Source organism: Monomorium pharaonis, chromosome 2 (genome assembly GCF_013373865.1).
Source record: "Monomorium pharaonis isolate MP-MQ-018 chromosome 2, ASM1337386v2, whole genome shotgun sequence".
Taxonomy (NCBI): Eukaryota; Metazoa; Arthropoda; class Insecta; order Hymenoptera; family Formicidae; genus Monomorium; species Monomorium pharaonis.
In genome coordinates, this window is record NC_050468.1 from 24,886,535 (window position 1) to 24,909,784 (window position 23,250).

The 23,250-nt window shown below is 41.6% G+C and overlaps 1 long non-coding RNA gene across 1 annotated transcript; it reads right to left on the minus strand.

Annotated features, from left to right (window-relative positions):
* Positions 1–4,943: 4,943 nt before the first annotated feature.
* Positions 4,944–9,188, minus strand: LOC118644538. Its single transcript, XR_004962313.1, has 2 exons — positions 8,326–9,188; positions 4,944–8,244 (listed from the first exon to the last, which is right to left on the minus strand). It is a non-coding gene; the product is annotated as an uncharacterized LOC118644538 (long non-coding RNA).
* Between the last annotated feature and the right edge of the window lie 14,062 nt (positions 9,189–23,250).

Below are 23,250 nucleotides of genomic sequence, written 5' to 3' on the forward strand. Positions count from 1 at the left end.
AGTCGCATTCGCATTCGAGAGTGTCACTCGGCGATCGCGAAAACGGAGTCCCACGGATGGAAAGTTCGAGGTTGTGCCGCGAACAGAGATCGCTGATACGTTATAACAGCAACTAGCGTCGTTTGATACCAATCTCCGACTTTTATGTCGCTCTTATATCTACTGTCGCTTTTCTTGTTAATTTACATTGTGTGTCTGGATGACGTTTATATTGTATTAATGAGAGTCACACATTTTTACTAAGTACGACATAAAAAGCTCTTTATTATGGAAATTATACTCGAAAATATCGATTTTAAGAGAAAAAAAAGTTATATTTTTTAGAATGATGTTTATATCCTAGAACATAATTTGTAACGTCTTGATTTTTTTTTTCAAAATAATTTTACGAACTGCGTATGTGAATTTGTTTCAGTGATATTTATAAAATTTAACGAGCCATTTAATAATCTAGAGTAATATCATCGAGAATGAGTTTCTGCACGGTAAATGGTCTACTCGTTCGGTCGAAGGTCATCGAACGGGCTTAACGCTGCCCTGATATTTTCCGAGGTCGTTCGATGTCCTTCCGGACATTCGTGGCGATCGAGCAAGATCGATGATTCACATTTCTACTTCATATTAACCCTGATGATTCAGTTTTTGTTGATTAGATGTTTCATTAAATCTGCGGAGATTTTTATTTTTTACCTGATAAGAACTGACAGTAACAGCAATGGTAATTGATCAACAATAATTAAAGTTAATCAGTTGCTGTGATTTTCACGATTGTCGGGTAAAATCTCCGGTTAAAAGAATGAATAAATAATTTTGTGTTAAAGAATTTTACATGGAGAAATCTTACTCCGATATTATACGAGTTGCAATATGGAATATTAATTGGAGAAACATTTCTTTTTATAAAAGTCGAACGGTACCAGAGATAATCGTTTTAAAAGTTTAACACGCGCAGCTATGCAAGCGATGCATTTCGTGGGAATCACTCGTAAACTGAGTGGAAATAAGAATATTTCCGCAATAAAGTCAAGGTCAATCTCCCAATCCCGTCGTTCTACTTCGTTTATGAAATCCATGTAGCGCGCGATTGATACCTCGTTGGGAATAAAGCCAGCAAAAACGGACGAACCCTCGCAAACGCAAATTTTCGATACGAGTGGCGATGCCGTGAAAATGCACGGAGGTCAGCTTCCGGTCTGGCATACCTACGACGGAATGAGCGATATCCTGTGAGAACCGCTCGCCGCCACGGAGGGGGAAACAATGGAGCCGCGAATGCGACGCTTGCGTTTCCTCACCGATGTCCAAGGTCATCTCGGCTTCTCGCATCGGGAGAGCGTCCCGAATTTGCGTGTCACGATCGCGGAACAATCGTGATCCCATCGTGGCCGTTCGCTCGCGTGCGCGCGCGCGCGCGCGTGTGCGCGCATAGGAGCGCGGACCAGGATCGATATCGATCCGGCGCACTACTTTCGACCTGGGCCGCTCGATAAACGATTCTCGAGATCGCTGTCCACCCTGAGGTCACCCTTCCGTACCCACGAGCCGAACAATATCCCGATGGGAACCCTTTGGCCGGAATGGAGAGGAGAGAGAGAACGATGAGAAAGACAGACGAGAGTGACGGAGGTAGAAAGAAAGACACGGAGGAGAAGGAGGGGAAGAGAAAGAGAGAGAGAGAGAGAGAGAGAGAGAGAGAGAGAGGAGCAGCGCTAGCTGTTCACATTACCTTACTTACTATACGGGGTCAATGCCACCGCGTCCGTCCCGCGGCCCCACTTCACTTCACTTGGCTTCACTTGGCTCCCCCTTTGCGCTTCTCACCGGCTTGCCCTCCGCCTCCTCGTTTTGCCTCCCTCCCGCCGTGCTCCCCCTCACGCCTTCTCACACCCGACGGCTTCTCTCGCCCCCTTGTCTCTCGCCACACGCGCGCGCGCAAGCGAGCGAGCGAGCGAGCGATCGCGGGTCCCCTGCCCCACGGCCACCCTCCCGTAGTCATTCCTCTTCTTTCCTCCTCCTTCTCTATCGGCGGCTCCTTTCGCGCGTCTCAACCTCACCCTCCTCCTGCCTCCCTCTGCCTTCCCGCACTCTCGTCCTGCTCCCTGTTCCTCCTCGTCCACCCCCACCGAGCATTCTCATCGACCGTTCGTGTACGAGGGCACGGAGCGTCTCTCCATATCATCTCGTCTTGTCTCCCTCGACTCGCTCTCTCGTTCCTCTCTCTCTCTCTCTCTCCTCTGTTCTTTCCTCCTTCTTCGTCCTCTTGCCTCTTTCTTTCTTTCTGCCTGCTCTCCTTCCGCCGCCTCTTCCTTCTTCGTCCCCTATTCGACTCTCCCTCCCTCCCTCCCGACCCCTCTTGAACTCAGCGATTCCCTCTCCCTGCGTCCTGCTCCCTGCTCGTGCGCGCGGCGTGGTATAAACTATTCCAAAAATTTGTACTGTTATTATTATCGCTTAACCATTCCCAGCGCTCTGGAGCCAGAGACGCGCACTCGAGTCCAGTACAATGCGCGACTCTGTTCGCGCCCTGCCGGCTACGTCAACCCGACGACAGCGAGGGCGACGACGGGTCGTAGATGTCTGGTGCCTCTCTGGTAGTCCCCGCAGAGAGACCCGGATCGATTTTACGAGGGTGACTTTTTTTCTTTAGCTTAGCGAGGGCGAAGAAGGAGGACGAGCTACGGCGCCGGGGACATCACGTCAGCACGAGATTGATTTGTATGAAAGCGGATGAGAATTTCCCGCGAAAGAATTCTAGATAGAAAACTGTCCGACATTGAAAGAAGACGTTGGAGATTTCCTTTTAATTCAAACAGTAGGAATAAAAGTTTTTTTTTTTTAATTATATCAATGTTATTTATTAAGGGTCGATTGTTTCAACTTCTTGATAAACTTATCTATCAAGTAAGCATGTGTCAATCTTCATTCTTTTTCTAAATAAATAAAAACAGACATATATACCAAAAAGTCGGAACAATCGGCCCTAAGTATATTAAACGTTAATAATTTGATAAATATTAATAAAAAATATATCTTTTATCTTGTCTTTTCACAATGTCTTATATTCAATCGGAAATTGTAATAGACTTGCGGGAACTAAAAAAAGCTTGTATTGTTCATTGTAATAAACTATTGATTTTCGAGGGTAAATATCGACATGAAAGTGTTGAAATATTTAAGGAACATTTAAAGTATTGAAATACATTTAATACATTAATAATAACATTTATGATAAATTGCATTCTTAATATTATCACTATTTAACATAAACGATAACTATAAATCGTAAACTAGTATAAAAGCACCGAGACAGGAGTTGCGTGCTAATTATCGGACCGATATCGAACGTCGAGACTGTTCACACAACATTATTGATCGGTATCGACGTCGTGTGTTTGCTACTGTGAGGAATTGAATCCTCACTGTCAAACGAGGTAAAAACAATTTTATGGTTTTGTGCATTAGCCTAATCAATTCTTGTCAGGCCAATATAACTCTGTGAAGTAATTATTAGTTATGACATTTTCTATGATAACAATATTTGTAAACGTGATGAATAAGTTATTGAAAAGAAATTTAGCGGAAAGTTATTTATTTTATACTCAATTTCAAATGAGAGAGAAAGAAATTGTTTTCACTTTATTGCCAATCGAGAATTAGTTTGCAGAAAACTTTTCATTTATAATCACGCCATTCGAAACTTGTGTCCTGGAATTTTAATTACGCGAAAATCGACTTCGAAAGTTTTGTCAAAGAATGTCTCGGTATAATCGATTCTGTCCGAGCTACGTGTTGTTGGCTTCATTCACGGTAAATACATATATAAGATATGTAAAAAAGAAAAAGAAGAAAAGAATTTACGTCATGTACTCGTTATCAGGCAAAACGATCCATTACGTAATGTAGCGCAAATCTGCCGGATTTCAGGCACGCGCAGCGCAATTGACGTCAGTTGTGAATGAAAAGGGGTCCCCGTGTTTGCGGACGAGGACGCATTTTCGTGTACTTTGTGCGTCATTTGTACGGGGGCGTATGCTATACTCATAAATGACAAAGAGATGACGATAATGTGTCAGGTCGTTCCCGCATCGAAGTGCTCCACAATTTCTAAGGTATTCTGTTGTCGGCACGTGGTCGCGCGTTAGAAAGAGGAAAGAAAGAAGGAGGGAATATTATTGATTAGACGGTCCATTCTATATGCCGAAACGCTGTTCGGCATTTGGTACTTCAGGGCGATGTTGTAATATTTCGCGCGTGGTCGCCGAAACAACGACGCACGTTGTTGTACCGCGACACTTCGATGTGTCCGCAATAAACGTCGGGGCCGTGTGGGCAGCCGGACGCATCTCACTCGGGAACCTTCCGCGAAGCAAATGCAACGTGACCAATGTCAAGGCTGTGCCAGCAGCAGCGGCGGTAGTCACATGCTGCTGCGGCCGCTGCAAGTGCTGCAACAAATCTCGCGAGCCGTGGCGCGCGACGAGCGCCGCGCGAATTCCTCTCCTCTCAGGTGCACGGGACATAAAGGTCATCCCTCCCCTCCCCCTCCCCATTTCATTCCGCGAAAATCGCGTATGTCTTATTTAAAATGATTTAACGCTTTTGAAAGGAGATAACGATAATTCTCGTTATTAGCAAGGCAGTTTTTCGTATTTCCATTTTTATCCCTCCCGAATGAGAAATCCGCGATGTTTTTAACATTCTTTATTGCTCATTAAAACTTAGTGCCTGTAATAAAAATTTCATGTTTTATTGCACAAAGTTTCTTAACGTTAATATTTTCGAATTAAATGAATTTTCAATCTTCTCTTTATTTGCGCTGGGTTAAAGAATAAAATAGATTAAATGTTATTATTTTTTCAGAATTTTGGGAAAACTGATAAGCAATGGCAGTTGAGACATACATTTACATGACATATCGTTCTTTTTTTTTTTTTTTTTTTAAATAAAATTACACGAGTGTTTGAAATTAATTACAAGCATCGATCAAGCATCGATGCTCGATAGAGGTGATGTTATTGCCGAACAACGAGAGGTATGAAACTGATTCGGGACTGAGAGTATCGCCGTGATATTTTATTCGCAAAAAATTTTATTTTCGCGATAAGTTTTATATTACTTTTGTTCAATTGATTGTAATAATTTTATAGGCCATCCGGAATTTCAATATGAAAACACGTTTGATACTCATTGCTCGAGTGCGCCGTTACAGCGGCGTAATCGCATTCTCCTGCGACAGGCGACCTTCTGTATATTATGCCCGTTACGACAATGAGGACGTTCGACCTCGATATCGAATGTCGGGTCAACGGTGCGCCGCAAGCTCGAGGTGAAGCGGACGACAAATAGCGTTTCGAAGGAACGTGGCGAGAGCGCGGTGGCGACAGGGCCGTCAGCGACGTCGAAAATCCGTGGTGATGCGGCTTCTTCCAGGAAATAGGAGTCGCGGGGATCATCGACCCTTCACGGCTATTTCAGTTATTTTGCAGCATGCAGCTATTTTAAATACATATTGTAGAATAGAGGCGTACGAGCATGAGCCATACGGAGGTAAGGAGGGCGAAGAAGATGAAGAAGGAGAGAGAAGGAGGATGTACATGAGACGGACAGAGGGTGGGAGGAGGGGGGAAGGGGGAAACGGAACGCGCCGCGGAGGGCGAAAGAAAGACGCCTTAAAGCGAGCAAGCGAGAAGGCGAAGAATGAGAGAAGGAAGAGTAACGGAGACGGGAGGTGAGATGAGGAAGAGCATTGAGTAAAAGAGAAAGATAAGATCGGGAAGAGGATGATTCTCTTTTTCTCTCTCCTTCTGTCTCTCTCTCTCTCTCTCTCTCTCTCTCTCTCTCTCTCTCTCTCTCTCTTTCTTTTTCTTTCTCACTTACGACAGCGAGGAGAAAGAAACTAGAAGAAGAAGAAGAAGAAGAAGAGGCTGGAGGGGTTGATATTTACAGCTTCGTCGTCATCGTCGTCCTCGACGACCGATCGACGACGACGACGACGATGATGACGACGACGACGAAGACGTGGCTATAAATACCCCCTCTGGCCTCTCCCAGTCTTGACTCCTCGCTGAAATTTCTGGTAGGGGTGCGCCCTTCTCCGTTCATCCCTATCTCCCCTGTTAACTCTTCCTCTCGTGCCTTCCTCCACTGCATGGGATTCCCGCCCTCCCTCGCCACCGGTGTCTCACTCTGCTCTGTTAAAGGAATTTTCTATGATTAGAATGTGTATTTCTATACGGCCTACCGAACGAACGAACGAACGAACAAACGGGCACTCCTGCGTGTCTACCGCCGAGAATAATCTACAGCTGGGATCTGGCGTGTAGGACAGATTCTCTTCCACCCGCGCCCAATCGACCCTCCGCATCTCCGCGGATATTTGGTGAAGGCGCGTGACACAGGCCGATCTGTGTCGTCGATCTGTCCGGACAGAATCCAGAACGAGCATCGGGGAAAGAGGGGGGAGAGACTACCTACCTCCCTCCCTCTCTCTCTCTCTCTTTCTGTTTTTTCTCTCCCTTCTCTCTCCACCGATTGATCACGCGTGCAACGGTCATGGTGACCTTTCGCATCGATCAACACACACGCGCGTCAGCTTATCCATGCGTTCGGCATTGCCTTCAGATCGAGAAAAATCGCGTACGCGAATGACATCCATATGAAACATCCCAGGCAGATTGATGCAGCTCCGACCTCAGATGCGTATAGAGCGAAGATGTTTATTTGCGTGGCACAAATAAACGATGTTCCTTTAAGGAAAATATCAGGGTGGCAAACGAGATTTCGGAGGTTACGTGAGATGACAAGAACCACCATTTCATCGCTTTGACGCGTCTTGTTTTATAATTGGAACTTTGCATGTATGTACCTGGATATTCCGAAGGCGCTATTTTTCCTGAAACAACATTTAGCTTAGCGACATTAGCTTTATTCGATACTTGCACGTATCGAATAAAACGTTCGTGCATTTTTGGTCTACTATTTCATATTGTTGCGTAGAAACGGTGAAACGATATCTTGCGTTTAAAGGGCAAAACGTTAGTTAAGATTGGCGATTACGGATCTCGCTTCAATCTTTCGATGTTAACACTCGAAAGTTAGATGTCTTTTTTTTCGCGCTTTTACCGAACATTTCCTTTTATCCGGGATCGAAGACGGCGAACTAAATCCTTAAATCCATTTCCGTCGGTTAATTCGAAAACAAACGACGCGACACCGCGAAACGCGCGTCGCCCGGTACATCGTCCGACGGACATGTACCGTATCAATATAATTGACTGCGTACGTTAATCGCGCCGTCACGGAACAATCGCCGCGCCGGCGTTCCTCGAGAGAGTCCGCGGACCGGGGATTATTTTTCAAGCATTACGAGGTGAATCGGCACGCGAGGAGGGAAAAAGAAACCGGAGCGAACTCGAAGAGGAGCCAAACTAACAAGGTAGAATGCATGAGCGCGCGCGCGCGCGCACGTACAGCGGATGACGGCGGGTCACCGTTTTCTTTGCGGTACCGCGAGTAGAAAGATGGACGCCGCGGCCTTATTTTACAGTGTCGTGCCTCTTCACGGTCACTTGCGATTGTGCGAGCGACCGGCACCCGCGAATGCGCGATGTCCAGCAGTCAGTTGAGGAATCCGTCCCTCAACGGCGCGTGAAGCGTCACTTTTGAAAATTTTCAAAATACCTTGCAAAATATTGTTGCGCGAAATGTTGCTGCTGTCAAACATACGCAATAACGGATATATGTTTCTTATTTCAGATCTGAGGTATGAGAAAAGGGAAATTTAAGAAATGCTTTTTATTGCTTCTCTTTGTATGCACAGGCTTTGTATACACATGTCTATGTGTAAGCAATGACGAAAAGTTGATTTATAATATTCAATTTCATTATAGAAAGAAGTTAGAACTTAATTTTAAGATATATTAAAATGTTTTATTTCTGTCGTCTTGTTTTACATACTTAAATTTGTTTAATTTTTAACCGCATTTAGATTTAAAACACAAAACATTTGAAACTAAAATGTTCAACATCTTTTAAACACTATTTAAAGTTAAAACATTTTCAAGTATAATATAAAAACAATGTCAAGGAATCACTCTCTAAGACGTATGAAGATTAAGTTACTGAAAGTTTACTGATTACAATAAGTTTAACATTATTATTTTCTTATACAAATTGCGCAGACGTTGTTGTCTCGTATTTTTAAGTACTTTTTGAATATTTATTTTTGCAATTACATCTTCGGATCTAGCAAAAGTGTATAAAAATTATAGTGAAAATGAAACATTTGATAAAACTTGAAAAAATTCGTAAATTTTTATATACTACCTGTTTGATATGTGCGTCTCTTGACGATCTCTCTGGAATCGAGATCAGCTTTCTTACTCCGAAGGCTCCCTCCCCATTGTCTCGCCCTCCTGACTCTCTTCGTTCGCCCACATCCCTTTGCTCCAACCCTCCTACGATTTTTCTTCGATTTCACACAGTGAGTAGAGCTAGCTCCTTTTCCGCTTGTTCTTTTTCCTTCCATCTCTCTCCCCTTTACAGTTTTCTCGAGCTATGTTCCTAACCCTGAGATCCCGAAGCCTATCCCCATTCCAGTAAACTCGTGAAAGGTTTTTCTTTTTCCACGCTTCGTCTCGCTTCCTTTTACCTGTCTTCTTTCTCTGCACCCTCTTTGTTCTACTCTTGTTCATGGGCATATCCACGATTTCAGTTGGGAAAGGAGGAAAGGTTTCAGCTTCTTGCTTTAATACTTCTGCTGGTTCAAATTTTTTAAGTATTTCGTCTTTAATTTTTTAAATTCTTCTAGGAAATAAAACGTGAGCGACACGCATTTGCTACCGAGCGTTTAACTTTTCGTCATAAAAATGATTTTTATAATTTAATTCCTTCACCTTGCCAAAATTTAGGGGAGACAAGTATCCCTTACCTCCTTTGCATACTCTCTTGTTTTATTTTTAAACCTGTAGTTTGTTATGTCATCTCTTGTCATGTTACATTAAGAACGAAAATTTAGCAAATATTATCAAATATTGTTATATTTTCTTCAATATTTATTTGCGAAAAAATTGTGATGACAAAATATACGTTTCTGTGAAATATATATTGTTTTTCTTATTAATTGATTTATTTGTAGAAATGCGATTAATTGATTTATTTGTAAAAATAAAATTATATTTTGCCGTATTTAAATCAAAATTTATTTCAGTAAAGTAACTATATATCATACAAATATAAATTTTTAAATATCTTTTTATCAATATATTATTTTTCATTAAGCTTTCTCTCTCTCTCTTTTTCTCACTCTTTTTTCTGTTTTCTTTCATTTTTAAAGTCAAAAGTTGCATTATTATCAATACTTTTTTTTATTCTTGTCTTTTTGATGAAATTTGATGTAGTCGACAATCTCTTACTTCCTGTCTATCTTTCGGTTGCGTTCATCTTCTTTTCTCGCTGACCGAACTGTTCTTTTTCTCTATTTTACTTCTCGTTTCTTGGAAAAATAACATGCTACCAACCTTTTCTCTAACGTGTTTTTCCATGCTACAGAGAGGTATACTCACTTTTTATGCTACCTTAGTCTTTACCCTTTCTTTCCTTCGTAGTTTGTAGGCTACTTCTTTACTTCTCTTTTTCACCATCGTCTTTTTCTTTTCCTCTAGAACGAACATTCGATGTTTCTTTATTTGCTAGTACAATATGGGACAATATGTATAAAATGATAACACTCTTGTCTACTTTTTATAAAAAAAAGTATTATATATTTCAGATTTTTCTTTTATGCTATATTTGTATGTTATCTTTTAAAAATAAATACGTTAGGAACATCACAAAAAAATCTAAAATCCCTTAAAATATTAAAATAAAAAACATATATAAGAACATAATCTTATGGAATGAAAAAGTAATATTTCATAGAAAAAGTACAAAATCAGAAAAATGTTCTCTAGTAAGTCTCCCTTTTAAAAAATTTATCAAACTTTGAAAATAATTTATACCATTAAAAAATCTGTTTGCTAAATTTTACCTTATTTGCAAGAAGTCTTAATCTTTCTGTTGTTTTTAAATTATTAATTTTCCGAGTTTTCAAGTCCTCTTTATCATATTAAATTCAAGTAATTTTAATAATATTTGTATATTTAGCTTTAAAACTAAGTATAAATAATATTTGTATTTAGATAGAGGGGGTAGGTGTGGTTTAACTAGAGTTTCTGCAAGAATAAAACTGCCACTTAAACTTTCGCCTGTTGCCCTCTCTTGCGACGACTTTGCCTTGCCGTTGGCTTGTTGAGTTACAGGTACACTTTTGTAAATGTGTGCGTCGAGGATGTTTTGAAAGGGCGAGAGATTAGTCTTACTTGTAAATACTTTTCGTAAACACAAGCCTATTTTGTACGCAGTCGTGAAACAGTACGATACCCATGATCAACGGTGGGCTGTCGACTAAAAGAATTAATAAAAGAATTAATCTGCTTCCAATGCAGAAATTTAATTAATTGATTAATTAATTGAAATATAGGTATTTCCAAGAATTTCGATGAGTGACGCAAAATCTCTGTTAAGATAACCGACGAAATGGCGTGACGCAAAATTGGTGCGTGATTGCGCGATGTAAAATAAGCGTTCGCGATTTCGTACCTGCGAGCGTGCCACACGGTAGGATGGACACACGCAACTGTGCAAACATCCCGGCACAGACATTATTATCTATGTGCCACCCGTTACTCATATGGTAATCAGAGTGTGTTAAGCACTAAATTATCTGCATTAGCGGGGTACTATCGATTTGGCTGCGCGCGGAGCAATCCGATGCAGACAGACGTCCACGTATCGAAATAGAGAAAGACGGAGAAAGGGAGAGATGCTGCTCTATCCGCGTATTTTCATTAAAAGTTCCGCCGGCTGCTGGATTAATACGTCGTTTGGATTCGTCTTTTTTTTTTCCGAAATGAAAAACGTAGCTCAATTGCGCATTGTGCTCCGAACGTCAACGATCAGAGATCGCCGATCGTTATCCCTCGTTTTTCATGGACATCGGTATCGGATTAGCGAACATAAAGGAATTCTTCCCGCTTTATCGGTGAAAGTATCCGTACTCATGGGCACAACAATTCTCAGATATTTCTCAATATCCCTTTCAATTAACATCTTGATCGGGAAACGCCACGCGTGGCCCCACGTGTGTCGGCGATATTTCATAATCCATCGCGTTTCCTACTTTGTGTTTTTCCCCCGTGCCCGTGAGTAATAATTAGCGGCTCGATTGCTGAAACTCGTACGCTGATCGTACGTTCATATTCAACGTTTTCTCACCAAGAAACCAGTCCTCCGAAAACCGTGCCGTGATTGCCGCCGCTGTCAACGTGGGAGAATTTATAACGGGGCGAGCATCACCTTGCGCGTGCTGTGTGGTCTTGGAAAACGCGCAGGTTGCTGCACGGAGATGAAACACCAATGCTCTACGGCATCATCGTTTCAAAGCCTCGAGAAGAAGTGGAAAAAGAAGTATTGGTGGCACACTTAACACTTAATGCACAACCTTCGTTTCCCGATCCCCCTCATGGCGCACCATGAATCGTACGTGTTCGTCGTTAATTTTCATCACTTTCTTTTACAGGTATATAAAAATTATCAAGCAATTCTTACATATAATTTAACATTTTTTTACCTCTCTGGAAAAAGTACTATGATTGTTAATTAAAAAAAAAAATTTATACGTTATAAATAATTGTGTAGCCGAAAAGATTAGACAAAAATTTCATTTTTATGTAAAAATTTATAATTTTGAAACAAGTAACTTAAGGAAAAATACTTTCATCTTCAAGTTGACATTTCAAACTACAAAAGCAAAAATAATTCCAATGTCAACTGTCTAAAAAAATGAATTATTTAATAACCTGAAAGTTTAATATGTATAAATGGGTATAAATGAAATATTTATATTTTAAATAATGTATTTTTTTTATTAATATGGCATTACATAAATTAAAAACTAATTACAAGAAACATTTTTAAATTCACAATATTCAATGCAAATGCGATAGCGATGTTTCTGACATTTTAGCTTAAAATTATCGCTTGAATTTTAATTATTTATTAAATAATAAAATTCTTGCTGTATAAACAAAATTTAAAGTTGAAAATGAAGAATACCAATTTCTTAGCTACAGAAAAAATACTTTACATTCAAGACACACTTGGAGTTACTTGTGTCCCAGAATGAATTTCCGAAACGTCCTTGATGAAGGACATGCGCGAACTGAATTTGTCAACATTTATCTAGTTTGTCGCCGATGTAGTCTAAACTTTTTTTTAGAAAGTTAATAAAAACTATTATTTATCTTGGTATTTTCCTTAATATTTTCAAGGAATGAAATGTACAGAATGAGACCCTAAGGTGTCCCATAAATGTGCGATAAAATTACCAGAAATTAATTTCTCAAGAAATATGAAACGAAATAGATATTCCTGTTTTTAATTAAAATCAAAATGTTCATTGTCCGCAAAAATCGACGAATGTTTTGAGGAGGAAAAAAATAGGAAGAAGCGTATTAAATCAAAGATATCGAGACACCGAGGAGATGTCGTTGAATAATGACGTATCGATACTTGAACAATATCGCTGGCATAGCAGCACGCGGTTCACGTGGACGGTGCGCGAACGGCGACGCGACGGTTCGAACTGTTCGCTTTTATGGGTCCGACACTGACCTCTGACACGTCGTAACCGCGGCAGGCGACACCGCGAATGACAACGCGCGTCCGCCCCTTCGCCGCCGCGCCTCGAGGAAACGTAGCTGTCTCTCGCCGCCACGTTGAAGGTGCATATCCCCGTCGTGTATCGGCATGCGCGTGCGTGCGTGTCCTTCGAAGGTTGGAAGGCCCGGGTAACCGCGAACACTTCTCCTACGGTACCCGATAATCCAAGGGAATCAGCTCGGATTAATCATCCGGAGCGGAAAAAACAAGAGACCTTTTTCCAATGCCGCGCGTTTAATAAATTCTGAAATTATTTGTACTCCCGTGTGGCTTATTAAATAAATGCTGCATCACTCGGTGGACTTTTGTCAATGAACGCAGCAAATGTTAACATTGTGGAATTCAATTTAAATCTGATAAACAAACCGATCTTAAAACATTATGAAAATACGATACGAATATGTGATATATGTGTTATGTAATATATATAAATACTACTGCATACATTTCAACATATTAATACACTTTAATGACTAATACCGTTAATTAATTATAATTGGACGAAATTAGAGCTTTTACTCATCAATTGTTGATTAATTTCTACAACATTTTTGCGTATTAACAGAGAACTTTGATACTCCGAAAACAGAGCATTTAACGCAATTCAGTCAACGAAACTCGCACAATGACACATACGAAAATATGCTTATCTGTTTTATCTAGACCACAAAAGAAAATAAGCGTCAGTTCCTGTTATTGAAATAGATATGATCCAATGTGGTTTTGTAACAACTAATTTAAAGCTTTAGTAACACGACGGCAAGCTAATATATATAAAATGTGAAATATATTTTATATTATTTGTATATACACATAATATTTCTTAAAATATATTATTTAGAAAAAAAATTCCAAAGAAACGGTGAACGCGTACATGTCTGCCGGTTTATGTCCTTTAAGATTTATGCAATGTGTCAGTTGCGCGTTTCTAATCAACAAGACATATAAAATTGTCAAGTGAGATTGAGTAAAGACATAAAAAATAATTCGTTGCGATACGCGGCATGTCACTGTATCCAGTTATACGCGACAGTTAAACTCAATCGTAAAACGGTGGGCTCTTCGTATTTTCAGTTGAAAGTAATTTTAATAATACTTTGACCTTTATTTCTCTTTCCTTAGATATTGCATATCATTCTTAAAAACTTTTTCTTCACTTACAGATAACTTACATATAAATATTACAACATACATGTACGTACGGTATGTGTTCAAATATATATTAATTACAATCAATTATAATTAATTACAAAATATGAAATAATATACGTACATATGCATCGTATATATTATATGTATGCGAAACTAATTGTCTGGACATAGGATATTGGGAGTTTATTTTATGCTAATTCGTCAAATGTTATAATTTTTAGAAAGAATTTAATTGAAAGTGAAAATCTTTGCGTTGTTTTTTATACATCATAAATAAGAATTCTATATGTTTACATAAATCATTCTTTTTTGATATCATAAGTAAGATCTCTATATATTTATATATCTCAACTGTCCAATTTAAGATCAGTCATTTAGATAACATTTCCGTGACATCTTTATGTTAGCAGAAAATTGTTTGCGCATTAAATAATATTTTGACATCTCTATGCGATCTTTTTGAACCCTTTTGAAAAAGTTTTCTTTTGAAAAGCTTTATCTTATATTCAGAAATAAGATTTCTTTTAAACATTTTTTCGATAACTTTTTGTTTACGGGATATATGCCCGCGCGCGCGCGCGTGTGTGCGTGTGAATTTCAAACTAATTTGTCAATACAAGAGAATTATATAAAAAATCAATACAAGAGAATTACATGCAAAAGAGAAAATTTTGTCAAGTTAAGAACATAAGTTTTCGTTTAAACAAACATTTAGCATGTAAATTTTATGAAGCAAAATGAAGAAGTCTCGCATAAGTGACGACATCCGTATTTCTATCACCTTGGCCGTTATATAATTATCGCATAATAGTATTTAATGTTATCTTTATGAATGTGTTGCACGGACAAAACGACATCGGGAAACGGCAAGGCGATTCGCGTACATGTTGCGTACCTGTGCAAATCGGCGTCACGTGATCTATGCCGGCTGACCGATTAGCATTATAAAGCCGCGATAACATTTGTTGCAAATTGAGTTTGCAGGTACATTTATGCGAGTACGCTTATCAGAGCGCAAGGAAAATACGCACACGCTTGTCAGCTATCATTTGCGGTTCTAGGCTTTTGTAACCAGACATTCTGTGCAAACGACAGAAATCACACGCACGTAAATCTTTTTTTTTTCTTTTTAATTTGTATTTTGCTTAAACAGAAAAAATATTTAATCGAAGGATTTGCGTTATTAATAATGACGTTTAATAAAGAGATCGGTTAAATTAAGTTTTTTTTTATATCATATTTCAAAGGAATACAAAAAGTAAAATAGTAAACAATCTTCGAGAATTATGTCTTTGTATCAATAATTTAAAAGTATATATTTTTTCTTAATATGTCTTTGTCGCATGTACACAGAGAAAAAAGTTTCTTTATATAACATTGAAAAAATTGAATCTCGTTCAAAACTAAATTAAGTCAGAATTCAGAAATTAAATCTGGAAATAAAAAAAATAAAATGTTTTAAATCGTGCTTGAGTTTTAAAATTAGCTGTACTCAACTTGAAGCATATAGCATGTTCTATCGCGTTGAAAAAAAAAAGCTAAAACGTAGATAGGTGATAAAGTCTTACCGGACAAGTAACAAGTTACATAATTACCTACTGCAAAATGTTTTTATACAATAATCAAGACATTCAAATACTATAGAGTTTTACGACATTTACGACATTTGTAGTATAGTAGACATTTCCTTCTTTGTTTCAAATAAAATCTAATGAAATATAAAAAAATAGATACATCATAACTTTATTATTATAAAAAAAGTTGACATTACTATTAACATTATTAACTCCTTGGTAGTTACACGGAGTGTTTTTGCATTACAGCAGTGAGAAAATAAAATTCATTACAGTAATTTGCATTAATCAAAAATTCATATCTACTTTTTTATTTTTCTTCTTTCAAAAAAGATTGAGTCTTAAATAAATTACGGAAAGAATAATCGCTTACGCAATCAAATTAAATAACTATTCTCGGGTTATAATAAATATAAAAACATTACTAAAATTTCGATAAGATAATACTATGAAATTATACAAAAGAATTTTGAAAGGAAGAATGTTTTATATAAGGATTCAGAAAACTTAGCTTTATTCTTGAGAAACAATCTTTATCTTTGCAAGAACCGCATGTAAGTAGAATTCAAAAAATATATGCTCTGGACACCTCCAAGTCCGAACTGTATAATATGCGATGATCGAAAGTGGCATTACTTTATATGCGTTTACCGCGAACTAAAAATGGTCTCCAGGAGAAACCGGCGTTTCTTTTATGGGCGTAGGAAAACTAAGGAAAATGTACCGGTGTAGCAAGCCTCGAGTATCAAATTGCTGCTAGCGAAGGACCATTTAAGGTCTCGCGCCATAAGCAATAGCGCATGGTGATGAAACTCTATCTGCAATCTCGATAGACCGAGACGATTAACGTATTAGAAGGTTTATGTCAGCTGGTCGAACAATCGCGAGTCGCATTTATATTGCTAGAGAAAGATGCTGCGTCGCCTGTATTTGCCATATTACTCGTGACATTTTGAGCTCAGTTCGTAATGAGGAAGATGAGGAGAGATTTTGAAATATTCGCAATTTCTCAACTTCTGTTTTAAATATTATAAATATCGTTAAGCAGAATTAATTTTCTTCCGTCGCGCGCGAGCGATGAGAGCAAAATTTACGAAGCAATATTAAAAAGTTCACTTGCGATTCTTCATCAATCTTTATTCGATAGAGCAAATTCACGTGCAAGTGGACAAGCCGTTGACGTGCGTGACGAATTTTTCCATATTTTTTTACTTTGCCTAAAATTAGTCGAGTAGTTATAGCGCGTAATTTTGCTAAGCCTCTACGATTACATGCCATTTTTGCTGTTACTGTTAAAAGAGCAGTAATTCTTAATTGAATATTAGAAATAACCATTTTTTCAGAATAATCGCGTATATTATTAGAAATGCGTTAATCTTTACTAGATTTCCAAGTGCACAGCGATAGCCGCAATTCCTGAAGCGGTATTAAGACTTCAGCATACATTCCGTGCGATCGAAGAAATTCTGATTAACTGCATCTCGAGATCCTGTAATTTCGTATGCATCAAACGGTCGATTGAATACGCACGACCGGGAGATCATCATTACAGCAGTAAGAACTGTATGTTTCAATTTGCAAACATCTTTTGCCGCTTGATGTGCGTAATTCTTCAATTATTGTATCGATCTTCCTCGTTCGATGCGTATAACCTTGACCGACGCCCAACGGAATTTTACTGTCTTCCATCCTGAATGTCACGAATGAACATTTACTACACTGGTAATTAATAAAAATTCAGAAACGTTAAAAAAAACTTTAGGGAAAACAGATTCGATAAAGAAGATCTATTTCAAGATACACTTTAAAGAGAAGTGGTGTACAAAAAAGGGTCTCATTCGTGTGTGTGATTTAGTTTTCCCACGTAGAAATAACACACTATACTACATAAAAAGACGAGCTGCATATTTAAAAATTGTAGTTTGACACGTTTTGCTGTTATATTTACGTAGAAAAATTTCTTCAGCCAAAATTTTTTTTCTGGAAAAACCTTTCTATTTTTCTATAATTTATGACTTCCGGATAATTCGTGTTGAATAGTCGTGTGCCAATAAAACCTGTTTTAACATGCCGATAAAATGTCGGAATGCATAACGTAGTTATTAATCAATTTCGAAGAAACAGACGTTGAATATACGTGTACGTCTATGCTAAGGTTCAGGTAACAGGAGGAGTCGGAACCATTGAGCCCAACGATTTTTTCTTCTTCTGAAAGAACCTTTCTACTTTTCTATACAACTTTTAAGCAACTTCGGGAATCTTCATTCAGTACATACCTAATTGTTTTTATTCCAGAGAAAATCTTTTGACTTTGGTGATCAAATTTCTCAAAGTGTGTAGAACATTCGGACGTCCGTACTCGATGGATTCGACGCTCTGATTCACTGTGCTCTACAGCTGAGCAGCAGTGATGTCTTCGATTCATTGAAGCTTTTCGCAAAAGATATTAATTCGACTATATGCACTAAACAGTTATATATATATCGCGGAAAGGTCTTGTTGCGCCGTACGGATGATCTTGTAGAAAAATATCTCGATGAGAACTTGAGAACAGTATTCGATACGTGGCCATGGGTAATAATGCGATAAAAGGGTCAAGATATCAATATTGACATCTACCGGCATCCTGTGGTTACGCCACTGGTCACCTCATTGCTCTTGTGAGACCTCGCGCGTGCGTTCTGCCAGGGAGTGAGAAAGATCGTCTTACATCTGTCTTTCTCTCTCTCTCTTTCTCCCTTCTTCTCTTGCACACAGGTAGAAGAGCACAAGCGAGAGACACGAAGGGACGAATGTTCTATGCGTAAAAGAGAAAGAGAGAAGGGATGACTCGCAGACATGGATTTAGGCGTGGGACGGAGAAGTGGATGGTAAGGATGAGGGCCCTTTCGCTCTCGAGCATGATGCTTCGAATCGCAGGGGCTGTGTTTGCTTGTAATGGAAAATTTCTGGCCATTGAATGAGCGCCTCAACGAACTGTTAGGGGCTGCGCAAAGGACAATATCACTTTCTCGGTCAATTCGGAACTAATCCAGAGTAACTTATTTTTAACGGATATAATCCTTGGAATTTTTTAATTGTGTAAACGGAAATACGATTTATATTTACGATAATATATTTTATCTACATAAAATGGTACGATGTGCTAGGAGCAGTAGCGTTGATTTTTGACTATTATCCCTGACACATCTTCGAAACTTTGCGATATTATTGGGTTCTGTTTGATATCAACACTTTCCCCAACAGTGTCCCTTCGATATTCATTGGTCAATCGTTGTCGTTTATACGCTGATAACAAATATCAATTTCTTTTTCAGTGACCATCTTTGAGTTATGAATCATCGGTGGCAAGCGACCATTCGTGTTTAAAACGCATGTACGATATCTCTTTCGCCCTCTCTCTCTCTCTCTCTCTCTCTCTTTTCCTCTCGTTCATCGTGGTTAATTTTATAAAGCGGATAATGGATACGTTTGTTATCTGCGACGAGGCAACGTCGCGCTCTTGCGAGGCTGCCGAGACTGGAAGAGACGTACGCGCTCGAGAGATGAACGTGATTGTCTGAAACGTACACTCTCTCGCACACCCATACGTACCATTCTAAACATCCGTAACACGTAACGAGGTCTCTTCGAGCAGTGCCTCGTATTCATCGGCAGGCGCACAAGCGGCTCGGAGCATAAACCAGTGTTGTCGGACCTAAGAATTTTCTGTTCGAGGGGCGCCGAGCTTTCGTTCGACCTTGAACACTTTTCTCACGCTGAACTGCAACCGTTCTTGCGAAACCCAAAAATGTAGATACCCCAAAACATTGTGATGTGCGGTAACTTTTTCGTTTCTTAACGCTTTACGCTTTACATTTAAATATAAATGATTATTTCTTCATTCCAGCGTATAGCGTTGGAGATATCTCTTTTAAGATGTTTTCTACTTGACTAACAATTTTGGGTAAATAAAGTAAAAATATTTTCGTTATCTCTTTTTTTTTTCTATGTTTAAATATTGATCGAAAAGAAAATAAATATGAGGAGATTATCGAATAATTATCGCGCGGACAAAATTCTTTTCAGTTTCATTTTATTGGCCTCCCGAACATTTTTTATGAGCGTAATCAAGCGTCCTCGCTTAATATTCTCGCACGCGCGGAATATGCGCAGCCTAAACGTGAAATCCCGTTTCGACGTTCTCGATCTACGTCTGCTGGACCGGCTAAGAGAAAGAAAAAGAAAGAGAAAGAGAGAGAGAGAGAGAGAGAGAGAGAGAGAGAGAGAGGGGAAAGAGAGGATGGGAATATATTAACGGAACGTGCGTGCGCGCTTGTACATGCGGTACATTTTTCTCACTATACGTCAGACAGTATAAATCTGGAATGCCTATTTGTCTCACCCGCGGTTTTGGCTGCTTCAGGAAAAGCCTCGCCTGTCTATCGCGAGTGGTGCCAATATGCCGGTTAAAATTAATCATTTTGCAATCGAACGATATACACAAGCGTGTCTATGTATATATATATTTTGATGCCTCTTGCCAAATTTGCGCGCCAAGTATATATCATCATTGAATCTGAGGGTTTCTCATAATTCAATTATTTAGGACGTAGAAAAATGTGTAATGAAGAAATTATAACATTGCAAGGTCAAAGCTATCATATGGTCATTATGGATGAGAAAGATCGATACAGCAATAAGATCGTATCACTTGTTGGAATAAAATTAATTTTGACAATAAAATTTGGATAATCATTTATTCCTTGATAATTTGTCCCTGAGTTTTTTCTTACGTATTTTCTTACATTTCTCTCTCTCTCTCTCTCTCTCTCTCTCTCTCTCTCTCTCTCTCTCTCTTTTGCACATTTTTTACAAATGTTTCCATACCATCGGAATATTCTAGACAACAGAATAATTTAGAAAACCATTGTGCATTCTTATCTGTATTTTTTTTTACATAACATATGTAAAATATATCCGTATGTGCAAGTATAAAATGAGGAGATAATCACGCAAAATCATATGCAAAAGTTGTGAAACTTCAATTGAAGAAATGAAAGAATTTTTCAGTGAACTGTTGCTAAAAAGGGTGCATTGGCACGATTCGGTACCTGAACGGAGATTACCGAGAATGCACCCGGTCGCGTCTCGGCGTCGTCTGCGAGAGGAGCCTGTTCTACTCGAGACGACGAACCCGCATCTACATGCCCGTGCTACGGGCAACGTGTCATCGGGAGACGTATCGACACAGGCCACGCATACCTGCCGGTGCATAAGTTCTCGCCGGCACACGTAGAAACGCGCTGCACGCGGCCGGGGGTTTCGGGTAGGGATCCGTGTCCCGGTAGCGACAACACAGGCCGCAGGGAGCAGCCGACACAACGGAAGACGGAGGACGAAAGCCGTGAGACGTACAGAGAAAGAGCGGACGGCGGATGAGGTGAGACGGAGGGAAGAGGCGCGACAGAGACGGCGACGGACGCCGCCGGTTTCTCGGATCGAGACAGCCAGCACGAGGCCGAGAGAGAAAGAGAGAGAGAGAAGAGGACAAGAAGAACGGCGCGGTGGATGAGAGAGGACGGTGAACGAGGTGAAGAGAGGGGACCTTTCCCTCTATCGTTCTGGCTCCACCCACACGGCACCACCACCACCACTACCAGCACTACCACCACCAGCATCACCACCACCACCACCACCATCGCTGACGCCGCCGCCGCCGCTGCCGTCGCCGCCACCGTCGAGGCGCGCAATCTGGCAACAGTGGCCCGCTATAACCGATATTGTGGCCGTAGATTGAATGGAGGGGAACTAGAGTTCGGGTCACACACATTCGGGCCGCGCACGCACACACGTCGCCCCCACCGGCGACGGCCGCACACACCCCTCGGTGTCGGTCGCGCACACGGAGAGGAGAGCGACCCTTCGCCGCCGTGTCCAACCCTTGCGCGTCGTCCCGCTCCGTCTCGTTCTCTCGCCGACGCTCCAGCCACCCTTCCTACGCTTCGCGCTCTATCGCTCCTTCCCCTCGTTCGGAACAGCCGTACCTCTCCCCCTCCCCTGTCGCCGCTGATCATACTTCCCTTCCACCAGATGGCGGCTGAGCGCGTCGTGGTGTTCTCCCTTTACCCCTTCAAGCGCGCGCGCGCGCGCGCGTCCACGCGCACGCCTCTATGTGTGCGTGCATGCGTGTCAAGCCTCCCCCACCACCCCGGCGGACGGATCGCTACATGACGATGTGCTCGTACCGTCTCCACTCTCTACCTCTGTCTTCGACAAGGAGTTCACCCACCCAACAGGGAGAGAAATCGGTGTATACGTGCGCCGGTGTATATGTGTATATACGAGAGACGCGATCGTGACGCGGCGAGCGACGCGGCGGAACAAGGACACACGCCGCTAGGCGCGCGCGACAGAGACGGAAGAGAGCGGCGACGCGGTAGGAGCGAGAAGATGACGCGGAGCGAAGGAGGGAGAGAGAGAGAGAGAGAGAGACAGCATGCCGAGAGCGTGGTCTGAGGGAGCGAGTGGGAACGACGCCGTCGGGGCCCCAGCAGCCTCTCACTAGACGGTATTACTTTCAACCGTTTAGCGCGGGACCAATGCTACTACCCGGCGCGGAGTAGTCAGTCAGCCGAGTAGTCGGAATCAGCCGTCTGCGAATACCAAGGAGGACGCTCTCTCTCTCTCTCTCTCCCTCTCCGTCTCTCTTTCGCTCTTTCTCAACTGGCTGTGTTTTCTTTTTATTTTCCTTTTCTTCATTTCTCTTCCCCGCGCTTTCGACGACCTCTCATGCGCCTCGTCGTCAGCGCGAGGAAAGACGAGGGTGGGAAAGGAGAGGGGGGGGGGTCGGCGAGACATCCCAACGGGATGATTCGGGGATGTGCGACCACCAAATTGACGCGGTCCGCCGTAGCCAGGGAAGAAAGGAAGGCACGCGCGGCGGCCGCGCCGACGCTACGCGCCGTGACAGACTGAGGCGCGCGACCGCCGCGGCCGATGGATATAAATAAAGTTTCCGCGGACGGGAATCTCTCGCACGCGCGCGAGAGAAAGAAAGAGGTGAAGCGCGCGCGGCCGGTGGTGGCGGTGGAGCGATCGAGGAGCAGGAGCAGCAGCAGCAGCAGCAAGCGGTAACAGCAGCGGGAGGAGAGAAGGCGAAGGCGATAGAAGGGAGAGAGGGGGAGAGACCCGAAGAGCGCGCCGGCGACTGGCATGCGGCCGATCGCTGCTGTGCGTTTCTCGCTTTGAACATTTCTTCCGGTGAGCGCCGCCGCCGGTGATCCAACCGCGAGAGCGTTAACGCTCTCGGTAATGAGGGAACGGGAAACCTATGTCGCGCGAACTACGCGTCGGCGATAAAGCAGCGTCGTCGTCGTCGTCGTCGTCGCCGCGATAACGACGTCGCCGTCGTTGTCGTCGTCGTCGTCGTAGTAGCTGCGCCGCCACAAGGACTCGACGACGGCCGGTATATCGTAAAGCGGAGCGGAGAAGTCTTACCCCTTCTCTGTCTCTCTCTCTCTCTCAACGCGCACGAAAGGGAGAAGAGGGTAATAGGGTGGGTGGACGGACGGACGGACGAACAGGCAGGCAGGCAGGCAGGCAGGCAGGCAGGCAGGCGAGGCTTGGCGAGGCGAGGTGAGGCGAGCGGGCGGGTAGGCAGGCAGGCAGGCAGGCAGGCAGGCAAGCAGGCAGGCGGAAGAGAGAGAGGAAGGGAGGGAGGGTGGGAGGGGAGGGGGCAGCGGCGCATCGCATTCGAGTCGCACGCGCGTGGAACACTCCACCG